Here is a 27,036-nt window from a genome sequence, read left to right on the forward strand (position 1 = left end):
ATGGGATCTTTGTTGGACTTTACCGGGAGCTGTTAAGGAGTTCGTTCACCAATGGAACCCGCCTTCTATAAATCCTTTCATAAAGAAGCTATGGTTCTTCATGTTTCCTCACATGGCATGGGGTTAATGAAAATAATATAATAATCGTATCTTCAGGAATATCCATCTCCCTCTTGATATTGTCTTCAAGAAAATTTCTAGTCATCTCTAATAATCTCTCGGCTATTAGCCCCAATATTCTCTCATAGTGGAATCCTTAAGTAGTATGAAGCCAATATTCTCAAGGATTAGGATTTTGGTCATCATGTGGTTACACCTAAGGTCAACCCTAGGGACAATATTAGTTGGAACTTTCCACCCCAAGGATGGGTTAAAATCAATTTTAATGGTGCGGCTAGAGGGAACCCTAGTCAAGTTGGTTGTGGAGGGGTCATACGGGATCACTATGACAACTTTATTTCTACTATTGCCCTCCCTCTTGGTAAACATACTAATTATGTTGCAGAAGCCATAGGAGCTTATCACTGTTTAAAACTTGCTAAACAGAACAACTGTAAGCTTGTTTGGGTCGAGGGGGACTCAAAGAACATTATCAACTACCTAAAGGGCAAATCTACTCAAGCTTGGAATGTTGATATTTGGATGAAAAAGGATAAAGATGTTATTAAAACCTTTGATGGATGCATTTTTGTCCATGTATATAGACAAGCCAATGTGACTGTCGACTTCCTTGCCAATAGGGGAGTGACTTGTAAATCCTAGCTTAGTTGGACCTGTGGTGATAGGTTGGACTCAGAATTTGCTATGCATTTTCTCCACGAGCGAAGTCAGGGGAGTAAATTTAATGATTACTAGTGCCATAATGACTTTGAGTGTTTCTAGAATTACTAATACCTTCCATTCTAAGACAAGTGGCCAGAGAGGACATGAGAATCGATGCGAATTTATTTTGCATGCTTTGTGGGTGATTTTATACATTTTATGGAGTCTTGCTTTAACTCTGAAAAATTCTTTGCAAAGAGTGTAACAGAGAGCTTGATAAAATGGGTGGTGCGAGGAAAAGAATTGAGTCGCCTAGTTGTGTGTAGTTGAAAAATGAAAAGAAGCTATGGTATATTTTGGAGAAAGGTGGGCTCACTCCATACATTGAGAGGCTACAAGGGCAAAATCAAGATGTCATGAGCTATTTTTCTCAAAACTGCAAGGATGGAACGATTGTCCTCCATGGTCGGAAGGTCCTGGTTGATGAAGCCCTTATTGCACATGTCACTAGGTTATATATAGAAGGCATGAAGTATTACTAGGATAGAGTGTATACAGATCAAGCTATGCAAAACTTCCCCAAGAAGGAGGCAGGGCGGGCTAAAATTGTTAAAAAGGCGGCCAACTACTATGACATTGCGGTCATTAAGTCTTTATGGCATAAGCTTCTCAAGGTAATTATGAATTACCTTACTTTGGATGGTCATTATACCAGGGTGTATGGTCACCACTTTGTTATTCTGAATTATTTTCACCATGGTGTGAAGATGTTTTTCCCTTTCTATCTCATGTCAGCTCTTAGGGCAAACTTTAGTGACCATCGCAAGAACCCTACCAAGTTTTCTATCATGCATGAAGGCTTGTTGGTCCTTATTGATGACCATTTCCATGATCTTCCTCCCCCTAATGATTACATCCACATTACTTCTAAGAATTATGAGACTAGTGTGGGCGAGTCTGATAATGAAGCCTCTGGGTCTGGGTCTGAAGAGATTCCCCCTCCCCTGAAAAAAGCTAAAATGAAAATTCCTTTGAGCTCTAAACCTAAGATGAGGAAGGGTATCAAAGGTCAAAAGAATATCATCATGTCCTCCCCCTCTAATTTTTCTGAGAATGGCTCCCCCTCTTCTAGCAAGAAGGCAGATGATGATACCCTAATTGCCCTAATGTCCCAGCCTCTCCTCTGTCCTATAAGGATATTGGTAATGTGGGTGTGGTTGGTATTGCAGACCTTCATCCCAAAAGTGATGAGCTTAACGATAAGAGGGAGGATTGTGAAAATGTGTTGGGTATGGCTCGTGATCATGCTATTGATACTTTTAGCTTGTTCAAGTGGTTGTTTCATAAACTTAAAGAGATTAGGATTAACCAAAGAGCCCTGGGAAGCAAAATCGATTCTTTCACTGCTGGTTCTTCTCATGGTAATCCAAAAGGGAATTGGACTGAGGCTAAGAAGAATTCGATCATGGAATGTATCAAGAAAATAGGGGAAGGGGTTGATTAACTGAAGAAATGACTAGAGGAACGCATTACCCGCGTTGAGGAAGGCTACTACAAGATCCAGGACACCCTCAAGACTATTATATTTAGCAGTCACAAAATCGTCAAATAGTCTGCAATGGTTATGAATACCATGGTGAATAGTCTGGAACAGTCGGATAAGGTTGTTGTTATTATTGGTGATGATGTTGAGGTGGTTCAAAGTGGTTAAGGACCCTGCAAAAGGACCCAAGGGAACATGAAGAAAAAGGTGGCTATTCAGAATTTGGACCATAAAGCTATGAAGGTTGTTGTTGATACCATGAATGCCCTAGAGGCTGAGGTCGTTGAGACCCTCAGAAGCCTAATGTAATTGGGTTGTTTTATGTTGTTGGTGTTGTCTATGTCTAGGTTTTGTCTTTCTACTGTCTTTTTGTGCCCGGTTGGGCTTTTGCTATCTCTTTGGCTGCTATTTCTTATGCTTATCCTTGCAGCCCATTTTGTTTTGGATGTTTCTTTTTTATTCTATACCTCTTAGAATCATTTTGTAAAGGGTTTTGGGGCCCTTCAAAACCTATTTTTGCCTTAATCCAAAACAATTAAAAAATCTAAACTAATTAACAATTAAAAAAAATCTAAACTAATTAACAATTAAAAAAATCTAAACTAATTAACAATTAAAAAAATCTAAACTAATTAACAATTAAAAAATCTAAACTAAACTTTAAAATCAAAAAATCTAAACTAAATTTTAAGGAAACTAAACTAAAAAGAAATGAAACTAGAACATACGTAGTAGCCTAAAATAAAACTAAACCTAAAAAGAAAATAAACCATTCTTGCAGCACAAGTTTACAATAGCCTCCAACATCTCCCATGCAAGTTCCTGGCAAAAATTTTGAATTTAGTTTGTGCAAAAAAAATCTGATTGCAGGATGTGTAAAAATAGATTCGCTGAAGATAGATTTCTTTATTTGTTTTCAGACAAAAAATGCAGTGTGAAAAGGACAATGTAGGATGGACTGCCTGGAGAGGAAGGGAACCAAAATTAATGATGAGCCCAAAATAAGGTGCATGAACTATTTTCAAAACGCCTCTAGGAACCCAGTTAGCTTATGTCTATGTATTTGGTAATGCATGCATTCAAAATGTGTAAGGCACAACCAAAAATGCTTCAAAGAAATATTATTTCAAAGAATGGCATGAGTGCAAAATATGTAACTGGACCAAATAGCTTTAGAAACTTCCCAGCAAATACAATAAGTCTGCAAAACTTATGGTAAGGCATCAGAAACTTTCAATTAAATGCAGAAACAGAGCATGTGGAAAGCAAAATAGAACATGATTGCAAGATATGCACAAAATGTTTTGTTGAAATGGCTCCGAAAACTTTTAGGTAATTGCGTATTAACTGTCTAATAAGGCATTAGAACTTTCGAGCAAATAGAGTATATTGCATTCCAATCGTAAAAGATAAATAAGGCACATGAAGGGCTAGTAAATATGCATATAAAATGTGCAAGCACAGACAAGGCACCCAAACTGTTCTAGGGAATGCCTTAAAGAAAAATCAATGAGGCTTTAGAAACTTTCAAGCAAAAAAAAAAAAATCTTTAAAAAAAATGCCAAATTCCACAACCTTGTTCAATATCTGATAGAATATCTACAACACATGGAGTAAAATTATTCTTTTGCAAGCTATAAATACGTGGTAATAAAGTCAAGCAAAGAGAAAGATTCAACACTTTATGACCAAGGATAGTGCTGCAAAAAACAACGTGGGTTGCTTTAAAATTTGCCAAAGATGTGTCTTGAACTGCAAAGTACGTGCCAAAAACGTGTTTTGAACTATAAAGTATGTGAGAGCGGAAAACAAGGTGCATAGAATGCCTATAAGCAAATTAAAAATATTTGATAGAGTATCTCACTGAAATGCCATCTCATTTACACAAAGATTCATTTTGCTAAACAAAATAAAGATATATCTTATGCAAATAGAATTACTCAAGTGCATGGATTTAGAATTGAATGTGTCTCAGCCTACAAATTTTAAAAGAAAATTAACTCTATCAATAAAATATAATCAAAAGGACAAGGGTTGTCCCACCAAGCGTGCCAAATGTAGATGCAAAATCAAGCCTAAGATCTTATGAGAGAAGATCCAATTGACTCGACATCAAACAATGAAGTACCTGCAAGAAAAACACACATCCAAAGTCAAAATAAATAAAAAACACACACATGCATTAATAGTAATTTACCTCCATTGTTCTCCTACCACATAAGATCTTGTGTTCAAAATAAGGGTACTCTCAAAAAGCACATGCACAAGAAACTATGATGGACAGATTTCAAGATGAATGCAAAGTATATCAAAATGTGAGATTGATCAAGAAACCAAAGTGAACAAAATGCAAAACAATGGATTTTGAATGCAAAGTTGTGGATCGAAAAATGGGAGAGGGGCTCTGCCTTTATAAGCATTCTCTAAGTGAATCTAGATTATGGGATGAATGTGGGATAAATAATAGGACTCGAGAGTTTAATCCCACATGTGTGAGGTGGATGCAAATGGGTAGAGGAGAAAGCATAATAGAATAGTGTAAATGCTTATGCATGTATTTATGAAAATACATAAATGATATATTATTGAATATATAGGTGATAGAATTGTTGGATATTGTTGTTGCTAGGATATATTATTGTCATTTATGTCAACATTTTCATGTGGTTTGGTGATCTGGTGATTACAGAGAGTTGATCTAGTTGGTTTATCCATTTCGGATATTGAATCAACTAGAGATACTTCATTCTTTATTGGTTTTACTGATCCGGAAGTTTACTTGGTCATATCATTTGATTCGGATTGAGGTTTAGTTTCTTTGTGCAGTGGTTGGTAGAGTCCGGTATTTGATCCATTGTGCTCTGGTATGATCATATCTTAAGTTGTAGATTTAGGAGAGTGTTTGGGATTTTCATGTGTATCTTCATTTCAGATGGTTCATGATTTGGTGCTCCACAAGTTATCCTTCTAGTCTGAATTGACATTGTTAAGTGTTCCTGAGTGTTAGTGTGTTGATCGATGAAAATTTGATTAAGTGGTATTGGTGCAGCTATTGCTGATGGTTCTAACATGCTTGTTGGTAATTCCTGATCGTTTCCTATTTGTTTTGGGGTCTGCATTGATCGTTGTGCACGTTCTTGAAGATCTTATGGGTTTGTTATATTCTTCGTGCTATGCGATATTTTCGGTGGTGTAGTGTGTTGCGGTTGACCTTGGCGAGATTCCTGGTGGTGTTGCGTATTCATGGATTTGATTTGGGCCCATGCTATGTCATCTATGGCATTGTATTGGTCGAGTGGTTTATTCATGTATTGTGTGATGTAATTTTGTAGTTAGGTGTTGAGGGTTTTAGCCAACCTTGTAGTCAAGGTTGTTGAATTGTATAAATAGGTGTTATATTCATGTAATTCATGTGTGGTGGTTGTGTTTGCATTATCAAAGAGTGGTGCATGTGTGAATAAGTGAATTCATCTTTTGGTATGGTGTATTGAGCAGAGAATGTTGCGGAGCAGACAAATGTGCTTAACCAGAACTATCATCAAGCATTATGAGATTCTATTTTCTCAGTTCATCTAAACCAGATCGTAGTTTGAATATTATTGTAAGGTAGTGAACCTTCCTTGAGTATTGGAGCCTTCTCGGTCATTATACTTTGAGTAGTGATCTCTAGGAAGTGTATCTGAATGCATGTGCATTCCCCATTGTAATATTTACATATACTACTGCAAAGTATCATCTTATTATGGGTAGGTTATCATTGTGGTTTTTCCCTTAACCAGGTTTTCCACATCAAAATCCTAGTATTATGAGTTTTGTTGCTATTGTGTTTATCTTTATTCTTGTTGGAGTTGATCAGATCTAAGATTGTGCTTAATTCGTTTAATCCAGTGAAAATTGATTCACCCCCCCGCCCCTCTAAGTTTTCCTTCATTGTTGTTGCCAACAATTGGTATTAGAGCTAGATCCTCCGGAAGAAGCTTGACCGCTTGAGGAGATTTGGGATGGCAACTTATGTGTTTAAGAAGGAGAGTTTTAGAGATTTGATGGAAATAACTACACTGTATGGAAGGCCCGGATGGAAGTTCATTTGAAATGTCTTGTAGATGATTATTGGAAGATCACAAAGTGTTAGGTCTCTGAGACAACTGAGAGGGGGGGGTGAATCAGTTGTCTAATAAATTTAAACCAAAAACAACTTAATCAACTTTCTGCTTAATACCAGTGAAACAATCTTTTATACCGGTGGACAGTTTTATTAGATAATTGTAATACCGATAAATATTATTGCATGAAACAAAAAGACAAAGTCATCCACAACACATAACACCAATATTTGTACATGGAAACCCTGCAAGGGGAAAAACCACGGTGGGAAACCTTACCCATAATCAGATGATACTACTGCAGATAGTAAGTGTATACAAATGGGGTCTGCACATACAGAAAGGCCAAGCACCTAGAGCTCACTGCTCAATCACAAAATAGGAGTCACACTGACTACAATTGGATGGTTAAATCCAATAAGAATGTACTGCTCAAAATAGCATCTTCATATGTTGGATTCAGTACTAGTGTAGTTCTGATTGTCTTCACAAAAACCCTCCTTCAACCTTCAAATGATGTCTGTGTGTATAGCTCTGCTTATTCTCGCATATATCTTCACACAATCCTTCTTCGCATTCCACATCCGATCTTACAAATAAGATCTTATATTTATACCATACCCTAAGACCAATTTTAGTAGGTCAGCTCTAAAGGACAATACAATAAAATTAATTTACAAATCAATTAATATCTAATGCAATAACCAATTCACCATGTTGGCTTAATGCATTTACAACAACAATAAGTCATCTCCATAGCATGCCATGCTGATCTGGAAAAGATAAACCTGTCGATGTAACCTGGACCTATTTGTCAGTAACAGCAAAAATACAAATACGAATATACCAATAAACAAAACTCCAAGACATGGTGTCTACACAATGTCTTCGACATAACCAAGTGTTTTCCATATCATTCCAAGTGTTGGTGATCATTATATCCTGCTGGTGTACCAGATACCGGTGATTGTTCATAAGTCATTTGCTTTCCAGTGAATGTTGTTGATTCTCCAAAGTGCCAAAGTTGATAAGTATTTAGTATGTGTTGACATCAATGACAAAACCATACCAAAATACCAACACAAATAATACCTATAATGTCCCTCAGAATGGACCGACTACTGCTACTAAGATCAAGGATGTTGAATATAGCATAAGAGCTAAGGAAACATTGTTGAGTGTCCTGACTGATTTAGAGATGACTAATGTGATGGGTTTATAGACTGCACATGAGATCTGGGAGAAGTTAGAGAACTTGTATAAAGGAAATAAACATGTCAAAGCTACTAAGATACAGAGTTTGAAGGGTAAATATGAGATGTTGAAGATGGGAGAAGATGAAAACATATCTACCTTTATGGCTAAGGTGAATGAACTTGTCCTAGGTATCAGATGTGTCTATGGAACTCTTGAAGAAGATAAGATTTTTGCTAAAGTTCTAAGATCTTTGCCTCCATCTTACAAGCCTAAAGTAGCTGCTATTGATGAGATCTGAAATGTGATTACTATGACAAGGGACATACTGGTTGGTAAGCTTCATGCATTTGAGTTGAGCGAGTTTGGAGAATCACATGGAAAATATGAGACTGCATTCAGAGCCTATATATCCAGGAAGCAGAAGTATGATCCAAGAGAGAGTTCATGTCGGGTTTCCAAATATGAAAGAGAAAAGAGAGAGATGGAAGACCAAGAAAGAGATTTGGAAGAGCTTGAAGCCCTTATTGCGAGAATATTGCCTAAGGGAGCCAGTAAGTATGATGGAAATTTACCTTTAAAATGTTTCTCATTTAATAAGATAGGACATTTTGCTACTATGTGTCCTGAAAGAATGTCTAGGTATGATAAACATGATAAATTGATAGATCTGACAAGATTGATAGATATGAGAAGCATGATAAGCCCTATAAGCCTAAGTGGAAGTTCAGATATCAGAAGAGACGTTATTATGTTTTTGATGAAGGTGTGACAGATGAAGAGTCTGAGAATGGGAATTCAGAAGATGAGTTTGTATTTATTGCTATCAAGGAAGATGGTCTGGTACCAGTGAATTCTACAAGCTGCATTGTTGAGGAGAAAGCTTTAGCTGCTAAGATTGAAGAGAAAGATGAATGGGTAATTGACAGTGGTTGTTCATATCATATGACAAGTGATAAAAGAAAATTTGTGAATATGGAGAAGTATGATGGTGGTATAATGAGATTTGGAGATGATAAAGCTTGTGTAATCTGTGGTAAAGGTTCAATTTCTTTTGATGGTAAGAATAATACTGATGATGCCTTGTATATTGAAGGTTTAAAGCATTATATTTTGAGTGTTGGATAGATGGTTGACAAGAGATATGATTTACAATTCAAGAATGGTAAATGCAAGATCCTAAATGCCTCCAGTATAGAGATTGCATCAGGGACTAAGACTAAAGGTAATATTTTTCACTTGAATGCTGGTGAGAAACATTGTTTGATTGCTCAAATTGATGAAAGTTGGTTGTGGCATAGAAGGATGTGTCATGTTAATTTTGACTGCATGATAACGATAAGATCTACTCAAGTTGTTAGAGATTTGCCTAAAATTGTGAAGTCATCTAATCCGGTATGTAAAGAATGTCAGTTGGAAAAGATAACAAGAACTACATTCAAGAGTAAGTTGTATTCATCTAATGGATTGTTAGATCTTGTGCATATTGATTTGTGTGGTCCTACAAGAGTGAGAAGTGTGTAGGGTGACAGATATTTCATGTTGTTGATTGATGACTATTCTAGGATGATGTGGGTTACCTTTTCTTAGGGAGAAATTATAAGTGTTGGATAAATTCAAGATATTCAAAGATAAAGTGGAGACAGAGATAGGGTTGAAGTTGAAGTGCCTGAGATTTGACAGAGGAAGAGAATTTACATCTGGTGAGTTTGATTTATTCTGTGAGAGGAATGGAATTAGAAGATAGTTATCTGTTCCTAGAACCCCTCAGTAGAATGGAGTTGTTGAAAAGAATAACAGAACCATTTTGGATGTTGCCATGACTATGTTGATTGAAATAAATGTTGCACAAACCTTTTGGAGAGAAGCTATTAGTACCGCTATTTACACATTCAACTGGGTGCATATAAAAGGTGATCCTGGTAAGACTCCTTATGAATTATGGTTTGGTCATGTTCCTATAGTTAGATATTTCAAAAATTTTGGAAACAAATGTTATATCAAGAGAGATGAGGATATAGGAAAGTTTGATGCAAGATGTGATGAAGGAATATTCTTGGGATATTCTACTAAGAGCAAGGCCTACCGATGTTACAACAAGAGACTGAAGAAGATAGTGGAAAGTACAAATGTGAAGGTTGATGAATGTCATGGAAAGAAGAGTAGAGCATGTAGTTATGAGTCTAATGATCAGGATGTTATTTCAAAACCTATGCAGACTGATATCTCAAAGCAGAATGCTCTGGTAGAGACAATTAATCTGGATATTTTTGTTGTCGATGAAGAAATTCAAGAACCTAATGATCAGAACAACCAAAAGACTCTGAGGTATGTAAGATTAAATCATTAAGAAAAATAGATTATTGGTGATAAAAATAAAGGTGTAATGACTAGGAGAAGGATTGTTGTTGAAGAGATATGTTTGATTTCCAAGATTGAACCTAAATATGTTGCAAAAGCATGTAAAGATGAGAATTGGATAAAATCTATGGAAGAAGAGTTGAATTAGATTGAGAAGAATAACACTTGGGAGCTTGTTCTGAGACCTAAAGACAAGAATGTAATTGGCACTAAGTGGGTGTTCTGGAATAAACTGAATGAATTCGGTGAAGTGGTTAGAAACAAAGAAAGATTGGTATGTAAGGAATGTTCTTAGATGGAAGGAATTGATTATGAGGAGACTTTTTCTCTGGTAGATAAAAATTGAAGTTGTCAGATTATAGCTTGCATATGCTGATTACAAGAATTTCAAGGTATATCAGATGGATGTCAAGTCAACCTTTTTGAATGGTGATTTAGAAGAGGAAGTATACATTGAGCAACCAAATGGATTTTCATTATCAGATGAAGGGGACATGGTATGCAAATTGAAGAAATCACTCTATGGACTTAAGCAAGCCCCTAGAGCCTGGTATGCTAGATTGGACAGGTATTTCATGAAATTGGTATTCTGTAAAGGTACTACTGATAGTAATTTATAATTTAAGGTTGATAATGACAACATTTTGATTGTTTAAGTTTTTGTTGATGACATTATTTTTGAAGGAGATGATGACTTGAGTATGAAGTTTGTTGATGATATGCAAAAGGAATTAGAGATGTTTATGATAGGTGAGATGAAATCATTCTTAGGATTTCAGATTATATAGATTGACAAAGGCATTTTCATTTCTCAATCTAAGTATGTGAAGTAATTATTGAAGAAGTTTGGGTTAGATGATTCTAAACCTGTTAGAACTCCTATGGTGAATGGATGCAAGTTGTCTAAGCATGATGAATCTCAGAAGGTTAATTAGACTTTGTATAGATCTATGGTTGGTGGACCATTATACTTGACTCATACTAGACCAGATATTATGCATGTTGTTTGTCTTTGTGCTATATTTCAAGATGATCCTAAAGAGAATCATGTTACCACTATGAAGAGGATTTTTCAGATACTTGAAGGGGACATTTGACTATGGTTTATGGTATCCAAGGAATGATGATTTCATATTATGTGCTTATACTGATGCTAATTGGGCAGGTGATGTTGATGACTGGAAGAGAACTACCAGTGGAGCTTTCTTTCTAGGAAAGAAATGGTTTTCATGGTCCAGTAAGAAACATGATGCTATATCTCTATCTACTGTAGAAGTTGAATACATTGTTGTTGCTAGTAACTGTACTCAATTAGTTTGGATGAAGTAGATGTTGAAGGATATTAGAGTTGTTTATGATGAGCCTACTGTTAGATACTATGATAATTCAAGTGCCATTAATATTTCCAAGAACCTGGTACTACATTCTAAAACAAAGCATATATCAATTATCATTTCTTAAGGGAGAAAGTGATGAAGAAGTTATATTGGAGTATGTATCTACAAAGGATCAGATTGAAGATATTTTTACTAAGCCTTTGCCTACATATACATTTGTCTACTTGAGAGACAAGTTAGGTATCTCTGCCCCTCCTGATGACAACTAGATGCATTGAGATGCATCAATCCAGTGGACTTTAGAGTCTTATTTTCTTATCTGGATTGATGAGTGGGTATTGCTACTCAGTCGGAGTAGTTAGTGTGTGGTTCAGAGGATTATGTTCAGATTTATGAGTTTATCCTAAGGGGGAGATATTTTCCTTCTTAGAAGGAGATAATAATGATTTGTATTTTGTCTTTGGCATTGTTGTCAAAGGGCAAGAAAAGCATGTGAAAAACTTCCTTATCTTAGAATTTTTGTGTGCATGATCTTAGAAGGATTTTGTTGGTAATTGTTGGTGTTGATTTATTCCTTTGCATTGATTTTTTTTCACATTCATATGTTTCCATCAATTGCATAGGGGGATATTGTTGGATATTGTTGCTACTAGGATATGTTGTTGGCATTAATGTCAGCATATTCCTTTGTTTTGATGATCTGGTGATTACATAGAGTTGATATGGTTGGTTTATCTATTTGGGATGTTGAATCAACTAGAGATACTTCATTATTTATTGGTTTCAGTGATCCAGAAGTTTACTTGGTCATATCATTTGATTTGGATTGAGGTTTGGTTTTTTTGTTTAGTGGTTGGCAGAGTCTGTTATTTGATCTGTTGTGCTCTAGTACGATCATATCTTAAGTTGTGGATTTGGGAGAGTGTTTGGGATTCTCATGTATATCTTCATTTTATATGGTTCATGATTTGATGCTCCACAAGTTATTCTTCTAGTCTGAATTGTTGTTATTAAGTGTTCTTGAGTGTTAGCATGTTGATTGATGAAGATTTGATTAAGTAGTGCTGGTGCAACTATTGTGGATGGTTCTAACATGCTTGTTGGTGCTTATTGATCATGTACTATTTGTTTTGGTGGTTCAGATTGATTGTTGTGCATGTTCTTGAAGATCTTATGGGTCTAGTTATATTCTGTGTTATGCAGTATTTTCGGTGGTGTAGCGAGTTGCAATTGATCTTGGCGAGATTCCTGGTGCTGTTGTGTGTTCATGGATTTGATTTGGGTCTATGATAAGTCATCTATGGCATTGTATTCATGTGGTGGTTTATTCATGTATCGTGTGATGTACTTTTGTAGTTAGTTGTTGAGGGTTTGAGCCGACCTTGTAGTCAAGGTTGATGAATTGTATAAATAGGTGTTATCTAAATGTAATTCATGTATAATGGTTGTTTCTGCATTATCAAAGAATGGTGTATGTGCAAATAAGTGAATTCATCTTTTGGTATGGTGTATTGAGCAGAGAATATTACAGAGAAGACAAATGTGCTTAACCAGAACTATCATCAAGCATTAGGAGATGTTATTTTCTCAGTTCCTCTAAACCGGATTGTAGTCTGAATATTATTGTAAGTTTGTGAACCTTCCCTAAGGGTTGGAGCCTTCTGGGTCATTATATTTTGAGAAGTGAGCTTTAGGTAGTGTGTCTAAATGCATGTGCATTCCCCATTGTAATATTTACACATACTACTGCAAAGTATCATCTTATTGTGGTTAGGTTCCCATCGTGGTTTTTTCCTTAACCGATTTTCCACATCAAAATCTTGGTGTTATGTGCGATGTTACTATTGTGTTTATCTTTATTCTTGTTGCAGTTGATAAGATTTGAGATTGTGCTTAATTTGTTTAATCCGGTGAAAATTGATTCACCCCCCCCCCCTCCCTCTCAGTTTTCCTTCATTGTTGTTGCCAACAAGAATAATATTATTATTAAATGATAAATGAAATATGAGATAATAATAATATTATTAATAATAGATAAATGATAATGGATAAATAAATAATAATAATATTAATGATAATATTAATAATGGATAAATGTTAATAGATGGAATAATGCATGAAAAATAAAGTGGATCCACCTAGGATGACAAATTTTATGTGTACAAATAGCATCAACAACAACAAGGGCAAATGACAATTCTTGCAACTCGAGGAGTTTGTATGTCTAATATTGGTACATATTACCGGGATAATTCATGAAGCATAACTCTTCTTCCTCAACATACAAAACCTGACACCACTCCCACAAGTAGAATCACAACTGCTACAACTTTGTATTCACATTAACTAGCTATAGACAATTAAGAAATAATAGGAGGATCAGTTCCAAACACAACAAGTCATCTATAAGGACATTTTATCATAGAAGATTTGACTTGAGGAGATGATTTTGATTGAAAAATGGGATGCAAACACTGGTACAAAGAGATAGGATGTAATTCAGTAAAAAAGATCGGGAATAGGTAAATTAGAAAACTAATTACTCTTTAATGACATCATCTAAGGGCTACATCCTTAATAGGAAATATAAGTACAGATAAGATATCTAGTTACCAAGGGATAGGATAGAAGAGATAAGAGAGAATTTGAGAAGTATAGCAGAACAAGATAGAAAGTATAAAGAAGATATAAGGAATGTACTTAATATATTAAGATATTAATACAAGAGATTTGATTATCAAGCCTAATAATATGAATGATAATTTATTTCTATTTAAGTGAGTAGATTAGATCTAGACTTGATGCAATCAAGGTTTCGAGGGTGCAAAATGGATTGTCCAACCTTGCTGCCAAACACACATAGAAACACAACAAGGAATTGAATGCGGATAATAACAAAAAAAAAATTTATGAAAACAAAGTGAGTACATGCTTATTACTTTTGTCCAATTGGCCCCACATGCAAACACATAGCCTTCCATGGGTTTATGACAATAAAATATTGAACGAATATATATTCTCCTAACTATAGTTCCCTAACTACTCCCTAGCTAATTTTGATGATCTCCTATGCATCTTGAAGTGTTTAAGTATCAAGACCACACATTGAAAGTGCTTTGTGTTGGTATCGTAGGTACAATTGTTGATGTAATGTGTGCACAAGCTCTTGGTACTTGAAGAGGGCCTAAATCTAAGTGCAAATAGGTGCGGACCTATCTAAGTGTTGTTTGGCCTCATATCCAATAAATGACAAGTTTCATAAGCTCTACAAGGCTTGAAAAAGGTTTGGATTCTTTTGGCCTTTGGGTAGAACCTAAGATCTTTCAAGATGTTCCTACATCAAACCCTTAAGATTATTTGAAAAGTGTGCCTCACACATTTCTAGGTGTGCTCCAAACTACTTCAGTTCATCCTCTGAGACCCAAGTCGCATCTTCCATTCACTTGTGTTTCCATTTAGAAATATATTCCCTGTACTTACTATTCTTGGTGTTTCATCTAGTTTTGTTGTCTAGGATTTGTTTGATCTGTTCTAGTGGTACTTGTGGTAGTTGTTGTGCTAATGCTTCTGTGACATCCTCATGTGCTCCCTAAAATTGGTAGAGGTCAACAATGTTGAAGATTGGTGAAATGTCCACACTCTTTGATAACTCTACTTCATAGGCATTTCCAAAAGCAAACTTTTGGATGATCTTACATGACCCAAAATTCTTCATCTTTAGCTTATTAGATGTGCCTACCAAAAATCTCTAGTTTCAGAGAAACACCATGACTTCATCTTCAATTTCAAATTCCTTCTTTCTTCACTTGGTAACTGTTGGCAAATGTTTTCATTAATGTCAACTAGGTCAAGCAATTGCAGGTTGCAGATGAAATGAAATGCAGAAAAGAATGAGTTGTAGAGGTAATAATGTGTGGATTTCATGTGTTTCAATGTTGGAATCATTTTCATCGGTCTCATAATGTGTTGAACCAATCAAGCTAGATCTATATTTGTTGCAGATTGAAATATGTGAAAAATCCATATGGTTAACCATCAAATGGAATTCGCCATCTCGCTAGTCAACTTTTTTGTTGACTCTAGCCTCTTGCAATCCAATGATAAGTAAAGTGTGACAACGTAGTTAGAGGATATTAGGACATCACCATTTCATGGAGTAACTGCCAAGGCAAACCATATGGTTTGTGAAACATTGAAAAGATGGCAGGATTGTGGGGTGCTTTTTCGTTTTGTGGTCGTCTTTTTTGTTGATTGCAGCATTCGTGATATGGAAAAAAGAAGGAAATATGACTGCAAGGAGTTTTTGTGGTTTTGCTAGTCAAACCTTTGTTTCCCCAACACCTTGCGAAATAGTAAAAAGGATATGTTGACCACAATGGAGAAAAGGGAAAAGGGCCCATGAGGAATATTACAGGCTCTAATGTGACACATTTATAGTCGCATCAACAAACATTGGCCCATGTGGAGGGGTATGTGTAATCTTTGGAGCCCACAAAGAGATTCAAATTTTTTTTGTCATTTCATGGCTAAATAGTTCAAATGGTGATTGCAGCCCGCAAAACCATGAAAAGAGAAATGTGACCGCAAAGTGAACAAAAGATGTTGTGGTGATGGTTAAATGGCGGTTTTCACCATTTCTCAACAATCACCACCAAAGATAGTAAACCGCATGTGAAGTGGAGATGAATGCTAAGTGTTTTTGTTGGGTCGCAAGTCAAACCTTTTAGTTGACTCGACCCATTTTGAAACCGTGAAAGGCTTAAGGCTTTCGCCATTTCATGGAGATGACTGCCATAATGATTTAGCTACTAGAGATTCAGCGAAAGGTTTTAGGTCGGTATGACCTCTAAACCTCTTAGCAATAAAACCCTATTTGTGGGTTTTGACCATATGTGAAGATTTTAACGACACATCTGCATGTTGATAGGCAAAATGATCCATGTGGCAGTTGGAAAAGTTTGACTAGATGATTTGGATAATAAATATGAAGACACGTGATCATTCAAGTGTTTAAAAAACAATTCAAATATGCAGAAGTCGGTGTTCATAATGTGCTTAAATGAAATGGTTGTCAATCCAATCAAACTAGGTCGAGAAAGGATGGTGAATGCATTAATGGCATCCATGTTGCAAACTATTGTGTGGCTCAAGATGATCAACAGAGAGAATATCTAATCTTATGGGCAAATGAATATAACTAATTTTAGTAATCTGAGTATAGAGAATGATCAAGAGACAGGGAGGATGCTTTTAATATGAGCGGCCAATTTGAGAACACTTTTAGGACAGAGAATAAAATCTTTTGCAATGAAGATCTCCAAGATATTAAAAAATAATTGAATTCTTTTGGAGGGAAAAGTCATGAATGCATTGAGATGACAGAATGATGAAGGTTTTGATAAGATGTGTCAGGAGTAGTTGTGAAAAGTGGGCAAAGACTGAGGTGTTGCTAAAGCAAAAAATTAAGGGGAATTAAGATATGTTGTTGTAGCAGTGCAAAGAAGAAACAATTTAGCAGAGATGGAGCTTTAAGCAAACCAAAAATAAGAAGAATAGAGGATAGAGAAGGACAGAGAGAAGAATTCCAATAGAGTGATTAAAGACTACAAGAAGAAGAAGACTAAGTTACAGAGATAAAAAAAGTAGAGGCGATGCATCTATGAAATATCATTTCAGAGCAGCAGTATGTACCTATCAATTAGCTTGTAAGGTGTTACAAAACTCATTTGTAACAACTTGGTTTTTCATTGTATCAAATCATTATTGAATCATTGTATTTTTTCTAATTTGGTGCTCAGAGTGGGAGTTGGTGCTCAAAATTGGTCAAGGGGTTGGTGTTGTTGGCAACAACAATGAAGGAAAACTAAGAGGGGGGGTGAATCAGTTTTCACTGGATCTATAAACTCAACCACAAATATAATTCTGATAAACTACAGCAACAACAAAGATAGGGAAATTGATTACACAACACACAAAACCAAGATTTTGACATGGAAAACCCGGTTAAGGGAAAAACTACGGTGAAAACCTACCCACAATAAGATGATACTCTACAATAGTATGTGTAAATATTACAATGGGGAATGCACATGTATTCAGGCACACCGCCTAGAGCTCACTACTCAAATATAATAACCTGAAAGGCTACAACCCTCAGGGAAGTATCACTGACTTACAACAAGATTCGAACTACAATCTAAAAGGAATGAATTGAAAGAATAGCATCTCCAAATGCCTGATGCTAGTTTTGATCAAGTACATTTGTTTGCTCTGCAACACCAATCTCTACTCAATCACAATACCAAAGGATGAATCATTTATTCGCACATACATAACTCTCTAATAATGCAGACATGACCTTGATACCCAAAATACATGACAATATCACCTATTTATACAATTCATCAACATTGACAACAAGGTCAGCTAAACCCTGAACTCACAATTACAAAATTACATCACACGATACAAAAATCAACCACCGGACCAATATAATGATATACATGACATAACATGGACCTAAATCAAATTTCCAAATGTGCAACACCACTGAAAATCACACCAAGATCAAACACAACACACTACACCACCAGGAAAACCGCATAACACAAAGAACATCACTGGATCAGCAAAATCAGCAAAAACTTGCAAAATGATCAATGTGGATCACCAAAACAAATAGGAAACACTAGAAAGCACATTAGAATCATCAGCAACAGCTGCACCAACACCACTTATCAAATCTTCATCGATCAACATCTGAACTTCAAGAACACTCAAACAGCAGTAACTGTCACTAAGAAAGATAACTTGTGGAGCACCAAATCATGAACTATTTGCAATGAATATACACAAGAAAATCCCAAACAATCTCCCAAAAACTCAGCTCAAGATCTGATAACACCGAAATATACCAGAGGAAATGCTAAACTCTGCAAAGCACCGATAAGAAAAACAACTGCAAACCGGATCATGTGATATGATCAATTAAGCTTTCTGGATCACCATAACTAGTATAGAAGAATATAATGTTACTATAAATACTCCATATAGCAAACCATGATCCCAGTAAACCAATCTGCAATCACCGAAACAATAAATCACAGGAATATGTTGACATCAATGACAACAACATATCCTAGCAGAAATAATGTCCAACAATCTCCCCCTTTGGCATTGTTGGAAACATATGAATGTGAAAAATAAGCAATGCATAGAAAGAAAACATCTTCAACAAACTCCCCCTAAGATCAAGCAGATAAAACAATTTTTTACATGCTTCTCTCCCCCTTTGACAACAATTCCAAAGATGCTCAAAACAGAAAACCAAACTCTCCCCCTTAGACATATAACCAATTCAACAGACTACTCCACCAAAGGAGTAGCACCAATTCATCAATCCAGACAAGAAGATAAGACTATGAAGTCCACCGGATTGATACAACTCAATGCATCTAGTTCTCACCAAGAGGGGTGGATACCCCTAACTTGTCTCTCAAAAAGAAAAATGTATATGTAGGCAAGGGCTTAGTAAAAATATCAATAATTTGTTCCTCTGTAGACACATACTCTAGCTTCACCTCTTCACTGACCTTTTCTCTTAAGAAATGATACTTGATTGGCACATGTTTAGCCTTTAAATGTTGCATCGGGTTCTTTGACATATTAATAGCATTGGAATTATCACAATATATGACAGTAGGCTCATCATAGATAACTCTGATATCCTTCAACATTTGCTTCATCCAAACTACCTGAGTGTAGTTACTAGCAGCAAAAATGTACTCAGCTTCAACATTAGATAAGGATACTGAATCATGTTTCTTATTCACCCATGAAACCAATTTCTTACCCAAAAATAAAGCACCACCAAAGTTACTCTTCCGGTCATCAACATCACCAGACCAATTAGCATAAGTGTAGGCACATAACATGAAATCATCATTCCTCATATACCAGAAACCATAATCCATAGTCCCTTTCAAGTATATGAATATCATTTTAACAACAATGACATGACTCTCTTTCAGATCAGCTTGATATCTAGCAACTATGCACACAGCATGCATAATATCAGGCCTAGTCTGAGTAAGATATAGTAGTCCACCAACCATAGATCTATATAAAGACTGATTAGCTTTCAAAGATTCATCATTTTTAGACAATTTGTAGTCAGTCGCCATAGGAGTTCCAACCGGTTTGGAGTCATCTAACCCAAACTTCTTCAATAATTCATTCGCATATTTTGTTTGAGATATAAAAATACCTATTCTAGTCTATGAAATCTACAAACCTGAGAAAAATTTCATCTCTCCTATCATAGACATCTCAAATTCTTTCTACATATCACCAACAAACTTCATACTCAAGTTATTATCTCCTCCAAAGATAATATCATCCAAAAAGACTTCAACAATCAAGATATTATCATTATCAATCTTAGAATACATATTACTATTAGTAGTGCCTTTGTTCAATCCCAATTTCAGCAAATACTTATCCAATCTAGCATACCAAGCTCTAAGGGCTTGTTTCAATCCATAAAGAGATTTCTTCAGTTTGGATACCATGTCTTCATCATCTAATAATGAAAATTCATTAGGTTGCTCAATGTAGATTTCTTCCTCAAGATCGCCATTCAGAAAAGTTGACTTGACATCCATTTGATATACCTCAAAATCTTTATAAATAGCATATGTAAGCAACAATCTTACAGCTTCAAGTCTAGCTACTGGAGCAAAAGTCTCTTCATAATCAATTCCTTCTTTTGTGAATATTCTTTGCATACCAATATTTCCTTATTTCTAACAACTTCACCGACTTCATTCAATTTGTTCCTAAATGCCCATTTAGTACCAATCACATTTTTATCTTTAAGTCTAGACACAAGATCCCATGTGTTATTCTTTTCGATCTGATCTAATTCTTCTTCCATAGCTCTTATCCAATTTTTATCTTTGCAAGCTTCAACAACATCTTAAGGCTCAATTTTACAAATCAAACATACCTCTTTAGCAGCTAGCCTTCTTCTAGTCATCACTCCTTTATTTTTATCACCAATAATCTTATTTTTAGAATGATTCAATCTTACATACCTTGGAGTCTTCTGATTATTCTGATTTTTCAGGTTCGTGTACTCCTCCACCGACAGCAGCAACATCCGGAATAACAATCTCTACTAGATCATTCTGCTTCAATTCCTCAGTCTGAATAGGCGTTAGAACAATATGATGACCATCATCATACCCGCATGCTCTGATATCCTTTTCAAAGTTCTCATCAACCTTCACATTATCACTTTCCACTATCTTTCTCAATCTCTTATTGTAGCACTGGTAGGATTTTCTCTTTGTTGAATATCCCAAGAAAATTCATTCATCACTTCTTGCATCAAACTTTCCTATATCCTCATCTCTCTTGATATAACACTTGCTACCAAAAATTCTGAAATATCTCACAGTAGGAACATGACCAAACCATAGCTCATAAGGAGTCTTACCGATATCACCTTTTATATGTACTCGATTGAATGTGTAAAATGCAGTGCTAACAGCTTCTCTCCAATAGATCTTTAGAACATTTACTTCAATTAGCATAGTCCTTGCAGCATCCAAGATAGTCCTATTCTTTCTTTCAACAACTCCATTCTGTTGTGGGGTTCTAGGAGCAAATAATTGTCTTTTGATTTCATGCTTCTCAAATAATGAATCAAACTCACCGAAACAAAATTCTCCTCCTCTGTCAGATCTCAAACATTTCACCTTCAATCTTATCTCGATCTCAACCTTTGCTTTGAATATCTTGAATTTTTCCAATGCTTCTGATTTCTCCTTCAAAAAGATAACCCACATCATTCTAGAATAATCATCAATTAGTAACATAGAATATATGTCACCCTACACACTTCTAACGTTTGTAGGTCTACATAGGTCAGTATGCACAAGATCTAGCAATCCATCAGACGTATATTGCTTGCTCTTGAAAGAAATTCTTGTTTGCTTACCCATTCGACATTCCTTACATACCGGATTAGCAGGCTTAACAATTTTAGACAAATCTCTAATAGCTTGTGTAGAGCTGATCTTAATCATTGAATCAAAATTAGCATGACACATTGTCCTATGCCACAACCAACTTTCATCAATCTGAGCAATCAAGCAACTTTTCTCACCATCATTCAAATGAAAGATATTACCTTTAATCTTAGTTCCAAATGCAATCTCTATATCAGAGGCATTTAGGATCTTGCATTTTCCATTCTCGAATTGTAAATCATAACCTTTGTCAACCATCTGTCTAATACTTAAAAGATTATGCTTCAACCTTCAACATACAAGGCATCATCAGTATTATGCTTACCATCAAAGGAAATAGAACCTCTACCATGGATCACATAGGCTTTGTCATCTCCAAATCTTACTATTCCACCATCATATCTTTCTGAAGTAGTCACCAGCTAGGATGGACCTCAAAAAGATCAGTCCAGACTGATCAGCAAGAGTAAATACAATAGAAACACAAAGACATGATGGAGGCAATGTAGAATAGATTGAATTATAACATGAAGATTGATTACAACCAACCGGTAACAACTGGGTCATAGAAACCAGCTCACTATTGGCATATGTGTAGAGCAAGATGACATGATGATATTGTATGTTGTCATTGATGTCAATATGCTAAAGTATGAATCGGTATGGTGTAGTAACCAAACTGGTAAGAGAACTGGTATGATGATGTAAACCGATATTTGTGAAAAAGTGAAGCGGTATGTCTGTTTAAGGTGAACCGGTATGTTGGAATAAGAACCAGTAAATGGAAGTTTTGTATTGGGGTTTCATTTGGCATGACTATCAGTTGGTAGTCTCATCTTCAGGGTTTCCAGTTAATGGATTCCAAGCTTGTGCGATTCAACCGATGACATCTTGTGATGAGTTAGCATTGTATGAAGACCAGATAAGTGTTGCCATGTCAGCCTTGTGCGCGTGAAGGATTTCCTTGAGGATCTTGCATAGAGAGTGATCCTATCTACCTCGAGAATGTGTGAAGTCTCTGTAAACGGTGGAGAGCATGTGATGAATTATCAGCTTCCTGAAGTGACAAAGAATGAACGTTGGAGAATGTCTTGAGATCTATTCAAGACTATTGTATTCGATGCAGTATGATTAACGGTCAGGATTGAACCGACTGGATTGTAAAACCTAAATGTTTAGGGTTTAGGTTTTATGCTATTGACCTATCTGTTTCCTATAAGGTCGATGATGTTTTTCATTTTGAAGTTATTGGCAAATGGTATGTGTGTATCCCAGTGAGCAATACTTGATTCTTGCCGGACCGGAGAAGTGTATTGATACCTACAGAGTGTGATTGCAAAAAAAAAGGAGCTTAAGTGGATCTGCCTTGGCATTGAGTGTTGTTATCAGATCAATGTATTACCTGTTAACTTCTAACCATTTCAGTAGTTAGAAAATCCCTTAACTAGGTAGCTTTAACAGGCTTTTGTGTAAATCCTTTAACAGGGTGACTCAATTCAATGAATTCTTCAAATCCTCTTGTGAGGTAACCTTTAACAAGGTTCTAACCTTTAACCAGGTATTTAGCCATCCCTTAACCAGGTGATCCCTAGCAGGATCGGTTCCTAGCAAAACCTATTGTAAAAGTCTCTAACCAGACTAGGCTCCTAACAGAGCGGACTTCAAGAGAGTTCAAGAATAGCTTGTGGGTATTCATCCCCACCATGGTTTTTCCCAGTTGGGTTTCCACGTGAAAAATCAATGTGTCATGTGTGATGCTTTTCATGTGATGGTTTAGTGTTCTATGTCAAACTGGTAAAATATGTTGAACTAGCAGTCATTATATTTTGTATGGTAGATTACCTATTTATGCTTAAGGGTGAAGAGGAAATGAGGTATTAGATTGTATGGAAAGTTAAGTGTTACCAGTTTATGTCCTTGACATTCTTACTGTGTTTTACCAATAGTAATCTGGTTTAAACCGGTGTTATCACTTGCCAGTCAAAGTGTACTGTTTGCAGTCAAACCGGTTTGGGAAAAGTGTTTTTTCCTGTACTGATTCACCCCCCCCCCCCTCTTAGTACCGGTTTGGTACTAACTATTCATCAATTGGTATCAAAGCAGCTTCCAGGTCCTCTGTGTCGTAAGCTTAACCGCTTGAGGAAAAGATCCTACTCTAATGATGAAGAGGGAAGGTCCAAAGTTCAACAAAAACAACTTTAAAATATGGAAGGACAAAATGAGGATATACATCAAAAGCATGGGTGCTCAACACCGGAGTTATGTTGAGAATACTTATGTTATCCCTACCGGTACTCTCACCGATGATCAATAGAGAGAGATTCAGGAGAATGGGCAAGTCATGGAAGCCCTAATCAGCAGTCTATCTGACATTGAGTTTACTGATGTTCAGGATAAAGACAATCCCAAAGAAGTATGGGATGCTCTTAAGAATATCTATGGCGGTGATGAGCATGTGAAATCGGCTAAGGAAGAGAGCCTTAGGGGAAAGTTTGAAGACATGTGGATGATTGAAGAAGAGACCATTCAACAATATGGAATAAGAATCAAAACTGGTGTTGGAGACATCAAGAGTGCAGGTGGTATAATAGATGATTCCACTGTTGTTAGCAAAGTCTTGAGATCCTTATTATTGGTCTATGCAATAAGGGTTGTTGCTATTCAGGAATTTAGATGTATAGACAAGACAAAGGTATCCCTAGACTCTATCATTGCTAAGTTGATAGCTTCTGAGATAAATAATTATGATGGCAGTATTCAGAAGACTAAATCAGCCTTTAGAGCATCTGTTGCACCATCTAGAAAGGGCAAAGAAGCTAGTACCAGTGGTGAACCAAGACAAAGCAGAGAAATGGATGATGAGGAGATCCTGATGGTATTTGAAGCTCTTCTTGCCAAGAGACTTCCTAAGGGAACCGGTAAATACAGAGGTAAGCTCCCTTTGAAATGCTTTTCTTGCAATAGGATAGGACACATTGTTGTAAACTATCCTAATGGTGATAACAAGGACAAACCGGAGAGGTTCAAGAAGTTCAAAGGAGGAAACCGGAGAAACTGTTTTGTAGCAGTTGATGAAGGTGACACTGATGAGGAATTGGAAGATAAAGAAAATGAAGACATTATGTTTGTAGCAGTTAAGGAAGATGTGTCAGACAAGAAGGCTCTTGTCTCCCACTTTGATAATTCTAATGAGTGGATTATCAACAGTGGTTGTTCTCACCATATGACTGGTGACGGGAGTAAGTTTCTATCTCTGGAAGAGTATGATGGTAGTGTGGTTCATTTTGGTAATGATGCACCATGTATGGTAAAAGGCAGAGGGTCCATCTCTCTGAATGGAAAAAGCAGTGCTGACAATGTGTATTGGGTAGAAGGTCTCAGACACAGCCTCTTGAGTGTTGCCCAGCTAAATGATAATGGACTCACTCTGGAATTCAGAGATGGAGTGTGTAAAATAAAAGGTAAGAGTGGTGAACTGATGGCCACTGGTATGCAGACCAAAGGTAACCTATTTCAGTTGAATGCAAATATCAGTACATGTCTAATGGCTAAGTTTGATGATAGCTGGATATGGAATAGGAGACTCTGCCATGTAAACTTTGATAATATTGTGAAGGCCAGTAAGATCAAGGCAGTTAGAGGATTGCCTATGCTGAGCAAACCGGAGAATCCTTTGTGTAGAGAGTGTCAACTGGGGAAAATGTCTTCCTCGACCTTCAAAGGCTTTCACTGCAGACAATTTACTTGATCTTGTGCATATTGATTTATGTGGTCCTATGAAAACTAGGAGTGTTCAGGGAGATAGGTATTTTATGATTCTTACTGATGATTGCTCAAGAATGATGTGGGTCACATTCTTGAAGCACAAGTCTGAAGCCTTTGGAAAGTTCAAAGCCTTCAGAGCACTAGTTGAAAAAGAAAGCAGTAAGAGGATTAAGTACCTGAGAACTGATCAAGGAGGAGAATTAACTTCTGGTGAATTCAACAAGTATTGTGAAGAGAACAGCATCAAGAGGCAATTGTCTGCCCCTCGAACTCCACAGCAGAATGGCCTAGTAGAGAGAAACAACCGGATTGTAGTTGAAGCAGCCAGAACAATGTTGATCCAAGGAAAAGTTGCTCACACCTTTTGGAGAGAAGCGGTGAGCACTACAGTCTACACAATGAACCGGGTACTCATCAAAAAGGGTAAGGATAAAACACCTTATGAGTATTGGACCGGTAAGACACCAGTGGTAAGATACTTTAGAGTGTTTGGTAGCAAATGTTATATCAAGATGAATGAACATCAGAGCAAGTTTAATGCTAAATGTGATGAGGGAATATTCCTAGGGTATTCCAAAAAGAGCAAAGCTCTCAAATGTTTCAACAATAGGACTCAGAGAATTGTTGAAAGCATCAATGTTAGAGTTGATGAAACCTCTGAGAAATCTGAGGAAACCGGCAGTGAGAAAGTAGGAGATGAATGGTAGTAACCTTCTACGAACCGATTGTAAAACAACCTAGCACCAGTAACAATGCTCCTACACCGGTAGATGTTGATGCTGATGAAGATGAGGATGAAGAAGAAAAGCAAGAGGAAACAACTAAGATCATTCCTAGGTATGTAAAGTTGAATCATGATCCAAAGCAGATCATAGGAGACAAGGATGCAGGAATTCTTACAAGAAGAAAGGTCAGAGAAAACTCTTGCATGATCTCTGAATTTGAGCCTAAAACATTCAAAGAGGCACATAAAGATGAAGACTAGATCAAGGCAATGGAAGAGGAACTTGACCAGATAGAAAAGAATGGTACATGGTCTTTGGTACCCAGACCCGAGCATAAAAATGTCATAGGCACCAAATGGGTTTTCAGAAATAAGCTGAATGAAGATGGCACAGTGGTAAGAAACAAAGCCAGACTGGTGTGCAAAGGTTATGCTCAAGAAGAAGGAGAAGACTATGGAGAAACCTTTGCTCCAGTAGCCAGATTGGAAGGAGTTTGTATGCTTCTTGCATATGCAGCATTCAAGGGATTCAAAGTATATCAAATGGATGTAAAATCTGCATTCTTGAATGGAATACTAGAAGAGGAGGTGTATATAGAGAAACCAGATGGGTTTTCCCTATTAGAATACAGTGACATGGTGTGTAGGCTACACAAAGCCTTGTATGGACTAAAGCAGGCACCTAGATCATGGTATGAATGCTTGCACTCCCATCTTATGAAGATTAGATTTGAGAGAACAAGTGAAGATAGCAATATCTACCTGAAATCAGAAGGAGATCAGATTATAATCTGTGAGGTATTTGTTGATGACATAATTTTTGGAGGAGATGACAAGATGAGTCATGATTTTGTAGATGAAATGAAAAAGGAATTTGAGATGTCACTTATAGGGGAGATTAAGTTCTTCATTGGACTACAGATTCAACAAATGAAAGATGGAATATTTATCACTTAGTCCAAGTATGTCAAAGAGGTGTTGGAGACTTTTGGCATGGAAGACAGCAAACTGGTTCGTACACCGATGGTGACCAGTTGTAAATTATCAAAAGAGGATGACTCAGGGTTGGTAAATGAGAAATAATACCAATCAATGATTGGTAAATTGTACTATGTAGTACATAGCAGACCGGACATTGCACATGCATTGGGCATTACTGCACAGTTCCAAAAAAGCCCAGGAGAATCCCACTTGGTAGCAGTCAAGCGGATTC

Source organism: Cryptomeria japonica, chromosome 2, assembly GCF_030272615.1.
Source record: "Cryptomeria japonica chromosome 2, Sugi_1.0, whole genome shotgun sequence".
Classification (NCBI taxonomy): Eukaryota; Viridiplantae; Streptophyta; class Pinopsida; order Cupressales; family Cupressaceae; genus Cryptomeria; species Cryptomeria japonica.